The 16857-nt window shown below is 37.9% G+C and overlaps 1 protein-coding gene across 3 annotated transcripts in view; it reads left to right on the top strand.

The window, feature by feature from the left end:
- cdk14 (cyclin-dependent kinase 14) overlaps positions 1 to 6334 on the top strand; it is a 199997-nt gene extending 193663 nt beyond the window's left edge. For all 3 annotated transcript variants that reach the window (XM_044358908.1, XM_044358910.1, XM_044358911.1), the window contains one exon: positions 4834 to 6334. The gene's annotated coding sequence lies outside the window, so the exon portion shown is untranslated. The remainder of the gene's footprint in view (positions 1 to 4833) is intronic.
- The last annotated feature ends 10523 nt before the right edge of the window (positions 6335 to 16857 follow it).

Consider the following 16857-nt stretch of genomic DNA (forward strand, 5'->3'; position numbering starts at 1 on the left):
AAACAACAGCTTTCAGTGATTTTATCCAAAATGATTGCTATGTGTTCCAGGTTTCATAAAATGCAAATCGGTGTAACCTGTCACGTCTGTTAGTCTTTTTGTTTTTCTCTACATTCCCTGTTTGCTCCTCTCTCTATTGTTGAGTCCCAACAACAAGCATTTTAAGGATTTCATTTTTGGGGGGAGGGTGAGACTGTTTCTATTAAAGGACAGCCAGCAGCTGGCCACGCCTGCTAAATCCTCCCTACAAAACCCACCCACAGGCTCCATCTGCTTCCCAAGTGGAACCCCCTGACACACGTACACACATACACACACACACACACACACACACACACACACACACCTTCTTGGTGCTCTTTGATCCCAAGAGAGCGGAAGCCTACATCTGTTCTTAGAACATCACATCCCTTAAAAACAATGAATTCCTTGTTAGCTTATAGAGTGTATGAGTGAGGAGTGATGACTCTGCCTTTGACACAAACTGCTATTCTATCTCCTCACAGAGGTACTGCTGCAATGACCTTGACCTTGACAGCTGAGTTATGTCTTTTAAATGTTTTCTGTTAAGTTGTTCTGTTGTGTTTCTGTAAGCTGTTAATGTACAGTTATTCTTTTTTTCCTACATCACAAAAGAAAGAACAAAGAAAAACTCAACTAAAGGCCACAAGATGTTCTTAAAAAGTTTGCCTGTCAGTAGATAGATGTCACCAGTGCACACCAAAGAGACAATGGTATTTAAATGGCCTTTCTGAAAAGGCCACATAAATTAAAATGTTCATCCTCCAAAATGTTTGTACAAACTGTGCTGGACTGGTATCTCTCTCACTTTACTGGTAGCTTTGGTGCATCTGTTAGAGCAGGAGATATGACACCTTTATCATTCTTTTTAGTACGTGAAGTCTAGTGACTTCACTTAATACCACCTGCCAACCTAAACAAAATTTTTATCAGCCAGAATAAATGAAAACTGTTTGGATGTGCAGGGCCATTAAAACCAAATCAAGAAACAAAAATGCTCAAACAAGCTGATTAAATGATGAATTTATTAACACCACAAATGGACAGTGAAATAAAAAGGACACTAACTAAATGAATATTTTTATAGAATATGTTAAATAAAGCTGATGGGGTGCACGAACCCTCTGCTTGATTCTTTAAAAAGTTAATAAGTGATGTGAGGAAACCTTGTAAAAGCTTAAAATGTCTGATAACTAGATGGAGGACTTTTTTTTATCATATTTCATAATTTTATCATACTCAATTTTGCCAACATTCCAGCGCATGAGCATACTCTGTAGTAACATTAATTAGCTTTACTTCCTTTCTCCCAAATTAATTCTAAATTCCCAAATTTTGGAATGATCCCCCATGATTGTCCCACCCTAACCCCTACATTCATATATTACAAGGAAGTCAATGTACCTTCAATGCTTTTTTATATGAAGAGAATTCAGTCAAAGCTGGTTTACCAACCTCTTAAAGCTGCCCCGGGGCTACAGGGTTTACTGTGGTAATATGTTTTATTGCACAGTGGTTTGGTAATATGCCAACAAGTCACATGAAACGACAAAATACGTCATTGGTTCATGTACTCCACACTGACACGCAGAAGTTCTGATGGTTGGAAACAGGTTTTGTTGATCATCCACCCTGACCTCCTCCCTATGCAAACTTTGTCGTTCTATAATAAAATCATCTAATTCCTTCATTCCGATCATTATGACTACAGCTGCTGGAGGGCTTCTGTAACTTGAACATTAAAATGACTGATCCTGTCGGCTCCACTAAAGAACAAATTGAAAAGATAAGAAGATAAGACCCAGAAAGGTGGCTCCTGCACGGGTCCTGTCTTGTAGAGGGGCCCTGTGTAAAAATTTAGTTTTGACACCTTTAATTTTTCAGTTTAAAGTACTTAAATAGTGCATATTCCTAAATAAATTTGTCTGACTATAAAGGAAGGAGTCGCCGTTTGTCTGTTTGTATGTCCTTCGCTTTTCTCGACAATTGTTCATCCGATCTACTTCACACTTGGCAGGTGTATTGCTGAGGGCCCAAGGGAGTGCAGTGCTGAGAATCAAGTGCAAGGTTAAAACTCATTATAACCGATAAATTATTGAGAATCATTAAATTTCGACGGAGCGTTTCTATTTTAACTGGCGCAGCTTTTCAGCTGCACAGTAAACTCACAGACCAATTGCGTAAATCATCTCCCGTGATTCTACTCAGCCAATCATATCTGTGCATATCAATAAGCATTGCCACTCGAGACACACACAGCGGAGAGAAGAGACAAGAGACTACAGTCAGAGAAATAAGCGAGTGAGAGAAAAGTAATTTCACATGGCGTGCTCTAAAGCGAGAAAAGTACACAACGAAAACACAGCTTTTAATCCAAAATGGACAAACTCTTACATGTTTGTCACAGTTTATCTCATATGCTCCAAGACTGCGGCGATCGTGAAGCGCCACTACAAGACAAACACAGATGTTTTGAGCAAACATACCCACTCAAATCCGAACTGAAGGCACAGAAAAAAACTAAGAGCCCAATATGATCCATCCATGTTTTTTCAAAAGTTCTCTGGTATGCATTTTATTTTTAAATGCAGCCCTTATTTTACTTGAAATAAGAAAAGAACATTTATTTACATTAGAGTACTTATTTATAACATGTGTATAATAGAACATTAGGTTCTTTCATGTTGTTGGTGTATATACTCATTCACATCAACAGTATTCATTATTCTATGCGTTGAAGCAGCAATACCAGAGGCCAAGCAGTTTGCCCGTTCCGAACAGGCACGCTTTGAACAGACACTGCACTGGTTTTATTAAATAACAACCAACTAGCTCAGTAGGGGCCTACAACTCATTTTTGCCCTGGGCACCTTAGCAGGTCTATCTGCCTCCAGACACCTGCAGTTACTAAAAAGAAAGTCATATGATACTGATTTTCTATTGGACTCACCATCGCATGCACATGCATATAAGTCCAGAAACATATGTACGTGCATACACGCACGGACACATAATGTATGTGCATGTTTGGAGTCAGGAAGCTACAGGAGCGGCAGATAAATGAGGCATTCATCCAACATTTGAAATTCCTGGCATATACAGGCCTGCTTCCACTGGGAACTGATTAGCAAAGGCTGGGCGAACGACATAGAGACACAGAGAGAAAGAGAGAGAGAGAGAATATGAGGCAGTAAAGAGGAAAGTCAGGATAGAAAGGGACCTAAGAGAGGCGATGCATTATTTATTAGTCCACAGCTCCCTCCTCTTCTTCATATACTCCTCCTCCTCTTTCTCTGCTCACTCCTCCTCTTGTTCTCCTGCTCCCGCTTACTCTTCATCCTCTCCTCCTCCTGTACTCCACCTCCCTATTCTCTACTCCCTCTTGCTCACCATCCTCTTCTTCATCCCTTTCATCTTTAACTGCCTCCCCCCCTCCGTCTCCTCCTCCTCCTCATCTTCATCCTCTACTCCCTCTTGGTCATCTTCCACCTCCTCCTCCTCTCTCCTCCTCACCCACCCTAGTCCTCCACTCTGCCTTTATATCATCTGCGTTCGTCTCTTTCTTTCCTCATGTTTGAACTTCAAAATACTTCACAATGTAAGAATAGAAAACAACAATTTGCAGTTATAGAGGGAGTTACAAAGTGGAACTATTTCCTAAACGAACAACAGTTTGTCCATCTATGCAGTACTTCTGTGCAGCATTTCTGGCTGTAGCTCAGGTTGACAGATGCAGGCAGTAAGCGCAGGCCTGTGTTGCCTGCATTGGTGGAGGCGTGTTGTTTAAGGTACCGGTGAGACATGAAATACTATCCAGGAAGTCCAGTTGGAGTAATGGATTAATGCATGTAAACGTTTATCAGACGGCAAAGCACCGCACAGCAGTTTGTAACAGACAGGATATGACCGCTCCAGAAAGTTATCACAGTGGCAACTATTTTATGTTTCATCGCACTGATCACAGGGTAAACAGAAGAAAATATGTTTGGAATGAGGGTGAGCGAGGGATCTCAGGATGGCCTGATGGTCCAGAAGAGAAAAGCCTCTGTACACAAAAGTGTACTGATAAACAAACCAGATACAAGTTTTACAGGTGTTAGCAGGCATATAGCAGGCTAGCTGTTTCTCCCTCCAGCCTTTATGCTAAGCTGGGCTCATCATTTCCCAAAAATGCTGAACTCTTCCTTTAACTGGGCTTATTTGAAACATCAGACCTTAAAGGGAGAGTCCAGTGGCTAAGATGTGTCTGAAACAAAGGACAGAAAAAGTTGGTCTTAAAGGACATGTTCAAAATTTTTCAAGCTTGTCTTAAAACAACAGTCAGGAGCCCAAATGAACATTGACATTGTTTTTTCTTGCCGTAATCATTCCTACTGTTCATACTAACCATTAGAAGTTCCCTTCATAATACACTTAAAATGTAAGTGATGGGGGACAAAATCCACAGTCCTCCACAGCTCAACACTGTCTGAGGAAACACAAAGAGGGAATTTGATGCTAAAAAGACTGTAAATGTGGCAGATATCCACTTGATATGAATAACTCAGACTGCTGAAGCCTCATATAAGCTTCACATCATCTTTTATATGCATTTTTGTACAAAATGACTAAAGCACTATTAGCATCACTTAATGATATTACATATATAACAAACTTTGAGCCACTGCTCCTTTCTGTTTCACTTGACTTGTGATTTCCAGCTGCAAGGAAACATATGAAATGTGATTATTTTTGTATATTAGACAGTGTCAGTTGTATGTTACTGCATGTTAATGACACGTATCGTGTGTGCTGTCTCTTTGTGTGTTTCAGGTGGCTGTTGTAAAAAAAGATGAAGACAAACATGCTGAGATGGAGGATCCAGACGAATGAAAGAGCCCCAGTTCTCTTTATTTATTACCTTCACAACGTGCGTGTGTGTGTGTGTGTGCGTGTGCGTACGTATGTGTGTGTGCGCGTGTGTGTATGCATGAGAAAGGGAGCATAGATACGGATGCATGTGTGCATTATGGATGATTACTTAAGATTTCAGGCTATCATTTGCAAATTTTGTTTACTTTTTATAAGGTTACAATAACTCATATCATTGTCACAGTATAAACAAAAGGACTTTACTATTGGTACATATTGTGTTTTGTGTTTGTAACTAGCCTCCTATTTAAGAATGTATATTTGTATGTACGATATACTCATCTAGAAACTATATAATGGACAATTTTAATATTGCTACATCTTCTCACCACTATACCGCTCTCGCCACGAAACAGAAATCAACACACATACAGGAGACATGCATACACACAAAATACACCTACAAAACAAAAATAATGCAGTCAGTTAAAAAAAAAAAGAATCAAAAATAGTTTTTCATTTCTTTCTAATCAGGTTTAAGTCTAATTGGTGGAACCGCAGACAATAATTAAAATGATAGAGGGCTTTCAGGTGGTGTAACACATTCTCTGGCGGCCATATTGGAGGTCCCCGGTTCTTTTGTCGCTGAGAAGAGTTCTAAAAACTCAGCTGACTCAATTTCAGTTAACAGACTGTTCATTTGCATCAATTTTTGGGGTTGAAGTTATAATTTAATGACTGGTACATGTGGCTGATTTTCTGTTAACATAATGTTAGCTTCTTAGACGGCTAACTGTGGTATTTGCACGATAATTGTCACACTCTTGGTACACACATCTGATTTAAACACTATAAAGCATTTAGCAAAGTATTTAGTAGGTAGTAGGTCATAGAGGTTAGCACTTGTTTGTGAACATATTGATCTTTTTCAGATATTTCTCTTTCTCTCCTTATTTGCTAGTCTGATTGGGTTATGGTTGTATATTTGGACACCTATACAGTCTTATTTTTGTAATTTTTGATCATTATTCCTCTCACTTAACAGAACTTCATAGCTGAGATTTATGAACTGCACTGTAAAACTGTGTGCACATCTACAGTAAGTGCATAGGTTAAAGTTGAACCAGGTACCTTACAACAGCTGCTATTTTCCCCCAGTGGCCAACTGTGGTACTGCAGCAAAAAATCTGTTATGGCCCAAAAGACATTTTTGATTATAAAACTATTAGTGCTGTCAAAATTAACACATTCATTTTTTTAAATTAATTTGAAATATTTAACATGTTAAAAATATTAATGCGATTACTGTCTTTTAGAGGCTGTAGTTGGCTCAGTTTTAAAGCTAGAATGCAGATACATATCATATCATATGAAACTAGACGACCTGAGTCATCCACTGGTACCAACCATGACATGCTTGTTGGGAAGGACGTTAAATAACGCTCCAAAGTTAGGCTAAATTTTGGCGAGGGAAAACGGCTTCCTTTGAACACTCTCTCTCTCTCTCTCTCTCTCTCTCTCTCTCTCTGTGTGTCTTCCATGTGTGAATCACAATCTTTCCTTGTTCGTTTTTTCATATTTTGATGGACTATTGTGGATCTTGTTGAAATTCAACTGGCACTTGAACATGGAACACATTTATCATTGTTAATTATTTATATTAGTGCATATACAGTAAAAAACTTCTAAACTGATATCTAATTTTAATGGCCTTTTGAAATTCAACTGGCACTTTAACATAAAGGCCTGGGTTTTGTTATTGTTTCTGTTAGTGCATAGAAGAAATATGCCTTTCAAGCTGACAGTCAATTTTTATCAAGTCAGTCAAGTTTTATTGGAAATCTGTAGTGCACAGGAGAAAATTTGTGTTCAGAGTTAAAAAGATGCTTTAAACAACAGTATCTGTATTTACTTCCTTGGTGTTGCTTCTACATTAATTCAGTGATTTTACATTTTAATATCCAGCTTCAATATTAATCACAGCAAAGTGTGTGGTTAATGATTTAATTTTTTAAATCAATGACAGCCCTAAAAACTATAAGATTATATAAAACTTTAACAGCAAATAACATCAGTTATTACTCTTTGCACCATGATTTTTTTCCCAGTGGCTAGAAAAGCTATCTTTGAGGTCAGTGGAAGGTACTAGAAGCAAACCAGGAAGAGAGTTTTCTTTTTCTTTTTTTTTTCATGTAGATACTTGGTAAACAACTTTTAATGTAATGAACAGGCAGTATCCAGTTCTTCTAATGCTTCCATAGTCTATTAATGCCATGTTCATTTTGTTTTCACTTCAGAATAATTTAAACAGTGAAATTATTTGCAATGCAATTAACGACTATAATCAACTTTTCACGTATGAATACACATGAAAATAATTCAATTTGTGAGTAAAATGATAAGATATCCCAAACAAAATGCTAATAATCCTTTAATCTTCCAGTGGACCTCCATGATGGAACCAGACCAGGCTGATATGAGTTCTGTGTTGCGACTGAAAAGCCTCTCTAACATAAATCATCTCTGCTGGAGATGTTGACGGTGCACACGTAACATAACAAGAGACAGCACCAACCAGCGTGCGTAACAATATAGACGCAATACTGTAATGGATAACAGCTGTAAGTGAGTGTGTGAGAGTGTGTGTGTGTGTGCGTGCGTACGTGCGTGTGTGTGTGTGTATGTATCTTAAACATGGGCAATAGCTAAGCATTGGTGCTTCCATCCATTTATATGAGCTAATGTACAAAAGGTAAAACACCAAGGCAATAGGCTGTGTGGCCTATTGTTACATCCGGCCCACGACAATCCTCCCTTCCACTTTATCTGATACCATTGAAAGATCTGCAATATTCTATCACAAATACACCATCTCAGTCAATAACTTCAACTTTTTTTTGTTCAGTTGATGAGTCAAATATTAAGATTAATCTGGAGTTTTCCTAATCTGAGAGAGTGTAGGGATAATTGATTAGCAGTGTGCGTGTGCGTGTGTGTGTGCAGTATGTGTAGTGTAAGTGGTGAATAAGTTTGATCAGTCCCTTCACCACTGACATGTGTTCTCATGCCCCTTCCCCCTCCCCCCCTCCCACCCCCCTGAGTACAGCAGAAGTAGAGTAGGAGTAGAAGTATGGTGATCCTTGTGAAGTACTATCAATACAATGGCTTTGAAATCAGTCTGAAATCAGCTGAACCAATAATACTGGCCCTGCACTGTTGATTAGCTGAAGAGATGAGGCTGCAAATACGACACCTTGGATAAGTGGACACTGTGGATATTTCTCATGTCGCTCAGTGACGTCTCACACACTCACTCACTCACACACACGCGGATTCATGATATAGATGTCTTGCCTGCTAGAAAAAAAAAATGTCTTGCACCCATCTAGTCCTGTCAGCTACTGCTCACTATATACCTGCAGCCACCCCCACGCCCCCCCTGCAGCTGGTATTTGCTTGCCAGTCTATCACAATAAATGATATGTTCTAAATTTTTTCAAGTCTATCTTAGTACAACACTCACATTATGCCGTTTGAGAGTGAATACACTGTAGGACGTGGTTAAAAAAAAAAAAAAGCTACATTCCTTGTTCCGTGCCAACCTGCATTTCAAAGTTTAGCCAAAGATAATCTGAGGATTCAGCAGTCAGAGTTAGCCGAATAAGGTAGTTTAGGGCTGCAACTAACAATTATTTTCATTATCGATTAATCTGTCAATTATTTCTTGATTAATGGATAAGTTGTTTGGTCTATAAAATGTCAGAAAATGGTGAAAAAGCCCAAGATGTCGTCCTCATATGTCTTCTTTTGTCCCGACCAACAGTCCACAACATTAAGATATTCAGTTTCCTGTCAGAGAATTTGGAAAATATTTACATTTGAGAAGCTGTAACCAGAGGATTTAGATTTTTTCTTTAAGAATGACTCCACAATTTATCTAATAGTAGGCAACTAACTGATTAATTGACTAATGGTTGCAGCTTCAAACTAGTTATCTTTGTCCATTCAGTTGCTGTTTTATTGTAAGATATTTTTCTCAGGAGCTGCTGGACCAAACCACAGTTAGCAAATGACAAACAGTACTGGACTTACATTTGTTAGGTGGCTTGGATTGTAGGGATGTGCAGAGAGCCCAGTATTTGTATTTGTATTTATATTTGTTGAGGCAGCAAAATTATTTATATTAAAAATGTTAAAAAAAAAAGTGTAAAAATCCAGTTTTTGTTTTTATTACACTCTTGATTTTAGGATATTAAAGTGTTAGTTTATGAATAAACTAGACAAACCAGACCTGCATGCTGTTATTTGACATAGGTTTTTTTTTTCTTCCTGAAAATAAATAATTTTTAAAATATTTGTCCAAAATAAATGCTCGTTAAAAAACCCACTATTTGTGCTTTGCCGAATAACATATTTGGATTCGTGCACACCTCTGTTGGATTGGACGCTCATGTTGTTCTGTTTCTCAAGATGTAGGCGGGAAGTTGTTTGCTTACATGTTAGCCATAAAAACATGACAAGTTGATCAAGGGTTTAGGCCTTCTAGTGGTCAGAAACCACTTAATTTGGCTTTAAATACACATGTTAGTGATTGGCTAATTAGGAACAGCAGAGCAGGCCACAGTGAAGGGAAGTTGGAGGTTGAGTCAGCCAAATCAACTGCAGCATGCAACTACCAAGAAATGTGACTCCACGCTGGCTCAGGAAGAAACACCTGTCTGAAGAGAGAGAGCAGAGAGGGAATTTCAATTTGGCAGACTGCTAAAATACTAGTCTGGAGCTTTTGATTGTGTTTTTGCACGGAACAAGGAGTGTGGATCTTATCCTACATCTTTTACAGTATGATCACTCAACAACGGAATCACTTCACTACCGGTTCAGAGAGGAGATGATTACAGTCACCCACATATACATACAGTATGATTGAGATAGACTTGAAAAAAGTCTGAACTTGTCCTTTAAAGAAGGAAAACCAATGAAAAGAAGGAATTTGGAGTCTTTGACATCTTACTATAACTGTGTTCCAATCCAGATTCTTCGACCATAGAGACTAGTGGCTCTGAGGCAAAATAAATAATTATGGGCTAAACTCTCCCCAATAGCATTTTGAAAATGCACTTTAAAGAAAATCCTGTTTGCCCTACATTCCAGCCTGTATGGTCACTTTTATGCACTTGCTTTGCCCCTAATGATAAATATATAAATATATATATATATGCCCTTGCTTTGACTGATGCAGAGCAAACCAGCCTTCCTTACAAATGTAAATACCGTCCCCGGTTTTGAACCTTTACCACAAATTGAGGAGAGCTCGTAGAAACGCTGTACTTGAAGTTATCTTGCGGCTTTTCAGTGTCATCCCCGGGCTGTGATTGTGCGGAGGAAAAAAGGGGAGGAGAGGCGGTGGGTAATGCCAGTAAAGCCGCGTGACAGAAGAGGGTTAATACCATGGAGCTGTGCTAAGATTGCCCAGCCTTGTGTGGCTTTAAGGGATTGCAGGCAGTATTAGCAGCTGAATAATTATTGTTGGTATGTTTCTCCTTGTGCGCACTTTCTGTGTGGCACATATTGCTTCGTTTCTCCCCCCCCCCCTCCCTCCCCACCCACCCCAACCCTCTTACTTCTGTGGAGCTTTGGCAGCCTGCAGTCTTGTACAAAAACTTATATTTTTGAGTCCTGTGTGGGCAGAGCTCCTGAAGGCACTCTGTTCAAACTTGAATGTTCTTCATATATTTCAAATAAAGTCCAGTGATGGAAAGACTTGGTGAAATTGCACATTAAGCACTGTGACAGGAAAAATGAGAAACAATAATAATGCCAGAAATATCAAAGGTAGGAACTGATGAGATGGTGAAACGCCGTTATAATGTAAGTGTTGAAGTGATGCTTCCACTATGTTTGTATACAGGGTTGCAAATGTCCCCTTAATGTTATGAAAGAGAAATCATATATGAATAGAAACGCATCTATTTTTGGCGTTTTTTGGCTTTATCTTGTGGACAGAAATGGTATGATTTGGGAAAAGGTTGGATCCAACGTGCATCCTTGCTGTGCTGAACAATGAATCTGTGTTTGCAACTTTTTTCAACAAAGCTTCTCTGGTGTTTTACTTTTCTTTTTGTATGCTGCACTGAAAAAAACATCATTTTCACAAGTGGTTTGGAAAACAGAAGTGTCTACAGTCACTTCATCAAGTGAAACAATATAGTATACAGTAGAATAGCTGTCGCATTATTTGTTACGACCTGTATGTAATGTTATTATGGAAGATGTAATGTCCTTCTGTAAATGTTGTTTAATGTTGTTTTACCTGAAATAAAAATTTATTAATGCTTCAGATGTCTGTGAGCTCTGACTGTCACTCTGCTGTCGATCTAATGCCTGTGGCTGTTACAACACCTCATGCTGAAGTTTCCTGTTCTCCGTTTCCTACTCCATTTCTGATACATCGCATTTGTGGAGACAAGGGAAGGCCAAGTTCCCGCCTTGATCTCTGGCTGCCGCAGGACAGACAGGGTGTGTTCTTCCAGTTTCCACCACTTTGGGAAAATAAATTACAGATATTTTATTCCTACAGAGGCCCACAACATTTTCTGAAGTATATCGTAAGGTTTTATTTTTCATCTACTTTCCAGGCTGCCTTTGGTTTGTATTTATTTGAATATAAACTAGTTTTTTGTCAAAGTTATGCTTTTGTTACAGGATAATGCAGTGCCTCCTTTTACGTCAATCATTTATAACTCTATTACCACTAACTCAACTGACGACAATACAAGTAGACTTATTGTTCACTGTGATGGATTATAATGTAACTCAAGCAAGTTTCAAGTCTCTGCATTTATCTTCATAGCATCGTGACATGAACTTAAAACCAGTGGCTCAGTGAAAGTTACAAACACACAAACAAAAATTATAAAACCATAGTTTACAGGCTCTGTTCCAGAATTAAGAAAACATCATCAAAAATCACTCAATTTTTTATATCACATATAACTAAAAATCCAACCCTGCAACAACTGTGCTCTACGGTGCAGTCATGAGGTTCATTCCATGTATCCAGATAAGGAGAGTAACCATCTAATGTTGTTTGATTTATATTTCTGTTTTTAGCAGCCTTTGAAGAACATTTCCCATAACCCTTTGCAGGTTAACATGACTATAGAGATGAAGTAATACACCTCCATAAAGTCTGAGGGATTCTCAAGAGACATACAGTATTAAAGAAAGAATGATAGAAACTGAAGCAGCAGAGGCTGAGATATCCTGACTTTTCGTCTCTAGGATCCCTCATTTCCCATAATGCAACTCAACTCAATGACATATTTCATTAGACTCTCCTGACTGGTAAATGCCCATGTCTTGCAAATGTCACTCCCCTAGTTTGTAATGCAGGCTTTCTGTCAAAAATATTAAATCTCAAACCCAAGCTGTGAAGAAAACAACCCTGATGATGTCATCAGTCGGTTGTTTGGACTCCTTCCTCTAAATTGGTGTAGTAGCCCTTTAATGCTATGTTCATGTCATATTGAAGTTACTGTAATAACCCATTTCTGAAAACAAAGTTCACGTCAACAATCAATTCGTTACAATTTGAAAATGTTTTTTAGACAGCAGAGATTACAGCTGATCAGTTTGAAATCTTACATTCAACAACAATTGGGACGACACATTTCATCATCAGGAGGCTTAGGGGTTTTTTTTGTTTTGTTTTTTTTTTTTATTAACACAATAATTGTTGAATTTAAAGTCTCCCTTCCACTCAAAATAGTGTTTTGCTTCTTGTTACTTCTCTTGGATGTTTAAGCAGAGTTTGACACATATTCGCTACTACATGGTGAAAGTTTGTCTGTGCTCACCCTAAATCTGAGTTTAAAGTGTTTACCTACAAGCAGGATTTGTGACATCACAACTAGTTTGGAGCCAATTGTAGTTCAATGTGCAACTTCACAAGTGTGATGTTGAAACTTGAAGCATCCAGTGCACAAACACTGACAATGGACTTTACAGTGATAAGATAAGTGATAGATAAACTTTTGAAATGAACAATATTTTCATATTGATAAATTTTGGATTTTTCAGTGAGAGATGAGGAATTGATGTCATTTGAAGAATTTTAACAAGGTAGTTTAACTTTTTTTTTAAATGGAAAACTCATTTTATATTCATACTGGACACAAACTACTATTAAAAGCAGAGTATTTTATTTCCCAAAACATGTCTGGAGGGGATCTTTAAAATCACAAATTGTTAGAATTCTAATGCAAGACATCCTTAATGACATAGATAGCATGGTCACTGACGGCACTGGAAGCTAGCCCGCAGGTGATGTCAGGACTTCTCTGTTTCAATAATGTACAGCATACATGATTTATAATAAATGTACTAAAACATCTAAAAACAGTGGTGTGATTGTTTGGGGAATACTTACCGTAAGCACACTATACAGTGTCTAATACCTCATATTGTGTCTTTTTGTGTCTAGTTTGGTTGCACTTCTTCTGTCTCTCTCCTCTGAACAGCCCAAGGAAGAAAGTCTAGCATTCCTATGTCAGTGTGCATTTTACACTCTTTGCTTCTCTCCTGCTAACAGACAGACAGACAGACTACAGTGCCAGTTGGAAAGCCTGGCTCTCATCTTGTCTACATTAGGGATCATATGTATTTTTCCACCTTCAGCTGATTTCTGCCTTCTTAGTAATAAACAGATTTTTCGTGCAAGGACTGATTACAGGAAGTTATGTCTCGACTGGTACTTGGAAATGACACAAAACATACTCTCAAACTGTTTTTTTTGTTTTTTTTCTACACACAGACTAGCAATGTATCACACATACTTAATTCCAAATTTATGTCGGATAGGCATTTGAGATGAACCGTTTCATTTAAAATTCAAATGGACAGAGAAAGACAAACATTAAAATACATCAAGAAAAGAGAGAGAAATTTAAAGGTACATAGAGCTCTTCCAACCTGACACAGACACTCACTGACTCCCTGAACCGTCAGCTGGAAGGAATTCAAGTTCATTTATCAAATCTACAGACGTCCCAAGACTGTTGCTGTTTGTTAAGTCTTTCTTCTTTTCTGTTAAGCAGTTTGTAACTTTGTGAAGGAAAATACTACATAAATAAAGTTTATTATTATCATAGTTATACCAATCTAATGGAACTTTCAAATGAAAGACATATCTCTCTATATGTTTACAGATTCTAAAGACAAAGAAGAAAGGATGAGTGTCTGAATGCTGTTCTACATAAAATATAAACTACTGATCTAATGCAGGCAGCGTTTACACATCCGTCATCCTTTCCAAAGGTTGTCAAAATGTTTCCTGTCAGTCCTCTGTGGAAGCCAAGAACAACCATAGTTATAATTACATTTAAGTCATTATCTCAAGATCACAAATGAAAGGATAAGTTCACATTTTTTCAAGAACGATACTCACATGTCTGTATGTACATTTAAAGAGTTATTGGTTGCTTTAATTGTTCCTCTTGCCTGTACTAGTTGAGAAGATTCTTATTCTTAAAGCAATCTCAATGCAAGTGATGGGGCACAAAACTAGTAATCCTTATTCTGGAAAAAAAATCATTCTAAAATCAAATCTTATAGGCTTCAGGAAGGCAATATGACATAAAGAAAGAGGAGAATTTAGTACTAAAAAGACTGAATTTGGAAGAAACTCACTTGATTTGTCCAACTCAGATGGCTGAAGCCTGATATTAACTTCAGATAAACTTTGGAAGAATCTCTTGTTGGGAAGAGATCTCTTCACATTACAGCAATAACTACTGCAACCATAATATGATAATAATAATTATTATATTAAGATAGGCTTGAAAAAATGTGACGCTATCCTTTAATTATCTCTATGTATCTTTATATCAGGATAACAGAGTCCTTTTCTCAGAGATGATCTCGTTATCTTAAGAAAACAAACATCATTTTCTTGAGATAATGGGATAAACATCTTGTTTTTACAAGAAAACAACCTCCGAGATAATTATCCATTAATATAAGTGAGCAACTCATTTACAACCACAGCAATCATGGCGGGTTATGAATGTTTTGGCAACGTTTGGAACTGATGACAGATGATTATACTGGATTGGATTTAAATATAGTTTACATTGAATTATTTCTATTTAAAACAGACTGTAGTCCTGTTTTTACCATTTAGTTCTATTGCAAACATTGTCTTCTGTATTGTGTTGTCTTCTGGCTTCTGTATTATCCAGCTGATCTTGAAATCTTAATCTTTTTGGGCTTCTATAATGACCTCTAGGAGTCTTCTAACCATTTAGCATTGTGTATGTGCAGTGGATTATGGGTGTGCAAAAGCTCATATCATACTTAAAAGAATTGGATCTTTTAAGGTATGGGCTTTTCGCACCATAAAATATATTTAAAATTATATAAAAATAAAAAAAAAACAATTGAGAGCAATTTGAGAGAATTACAGTTACTGATCTACTGAGTTTTATCTTAAAGCAAACAGTAGTAGTGACTTTGCATGTTCTCATTTACTATAAATTTATTACAAATCACTATAAGGCTTCACACACACACAAATGCTAAACCATGCTACCATGTGGATGTATTTGGTCTGTTCCAGGCCCTCACTGGTTTCCATTCATCTCTGTACAGTACTCTGTACAGCATGAAACATGCCCACATGTGAAAATGGACTTCAAAAATATGACATATACTTGATTGGAAGTGAGAATCTGCTCCTTTAAAAGACTTGGCAGTGCTTGTTCATCCAGCAGTGACAGTACAGAAGTGAACTGAAATGAACCGCTGCAATCCAGGCAAACATTGGGAAAAATGCAGACCCTCCCTAACCCCCCATCTGTTAGGTCCCACTGAGAGAGAGAGAGAGAGAGAGAGAGAGAGAGAGAGGAGAGAGAGAGAGAGAGAGAGAGAGAGAGAGAGAGAGAGAGAGAGAGAGAGAGAGAGAGAGAGAGAGAGAGAGAGAGTGTAAAGCTAGTCAGAGTGAGACAGGAATAAACAGGAAGCATGTCAGTGCAGTTGTAGTTAAACTGATAAACACACACCTTACAAGATTCTTAATTATTGCAACTGCAACTCTGGTTTTAATGCCTTTATAAATACTGAGTGTGTATATACAGTATATACCAGGACACACCCTCCCATTCCCTTGAAGGAGAAAATAAGAAAGTGTGTCCAAACTTTTCACTGGTTCTGTATATACAGACAGATGACAAGTTAAAGGAAAAACCAACATAAAGTGTCTCAGGAAGGTGTTGGGCCACCATGTGCTGCCAGAACAGCTTCAGTGCACCTTGGCATTGATTCTACAAGTGTCTGAATTCTTCTGGAGGGATGTACATCATTCTTCCAAAAGATATTCCCTCTTGTGGTGTTGTGATGATGGTGGTGGAGAGCGCGGTCTAACACGTCAGTCCAAAATCTTCCATAGATGTTCAACTGGGTTGAGATCTGGTGACTGTGAAGGTCATAACATATGATTCACATCATTTTCATACTCATCAAACCAGTCAGTGACCCCTCGTGCCCTATGGATTAGGACATTGTCATCCTGGAAGAGACCACTCCCATCAGGATAGAAATGTGTCATCACAGGATAAAGGTGATGACTCACAACAACTTGGAGTGGATCCAAACCATACCAGCAAAATGCCCTCCAAAGCATAACAGAGCCACCAGATCCCCTCACTGTAGGGGTCAAGTATTAAGACCTGGACCAGTTTTTACATTAATTTTGATATTGTTGGGAAAGTTATTGATAACTAAATACTGTCTGTCTTTTTTTCTTTCCGGTCCCTTTTTTAAATTTGGTAAATATCAGATTCTAAAACTTTTGTTCTGGCAGAATTGTGATAAAACAATAAATACAACGCAAACAACATAAACAGGCTGAGACAAACGTCACGTGCTACTGAAGATAATGATTGTATCGGAGTTATGGTGGAGGTTTCAAACCTGTTTAGTAGAATACCG

Source organism: Thunnus albacares, chromosome 8 (assembly GCF_914725855.1).
Source record: "Thunnus albacares chromosome 8, fThuAlb1.1, whole genome shotgun sequence".
Taxonomy (NCBI): Eukaryota; Metazoa; Chordata; class Actinopteri; order Scombriformes; family Scombridae; genus Thunnus; species Thunnus albacares.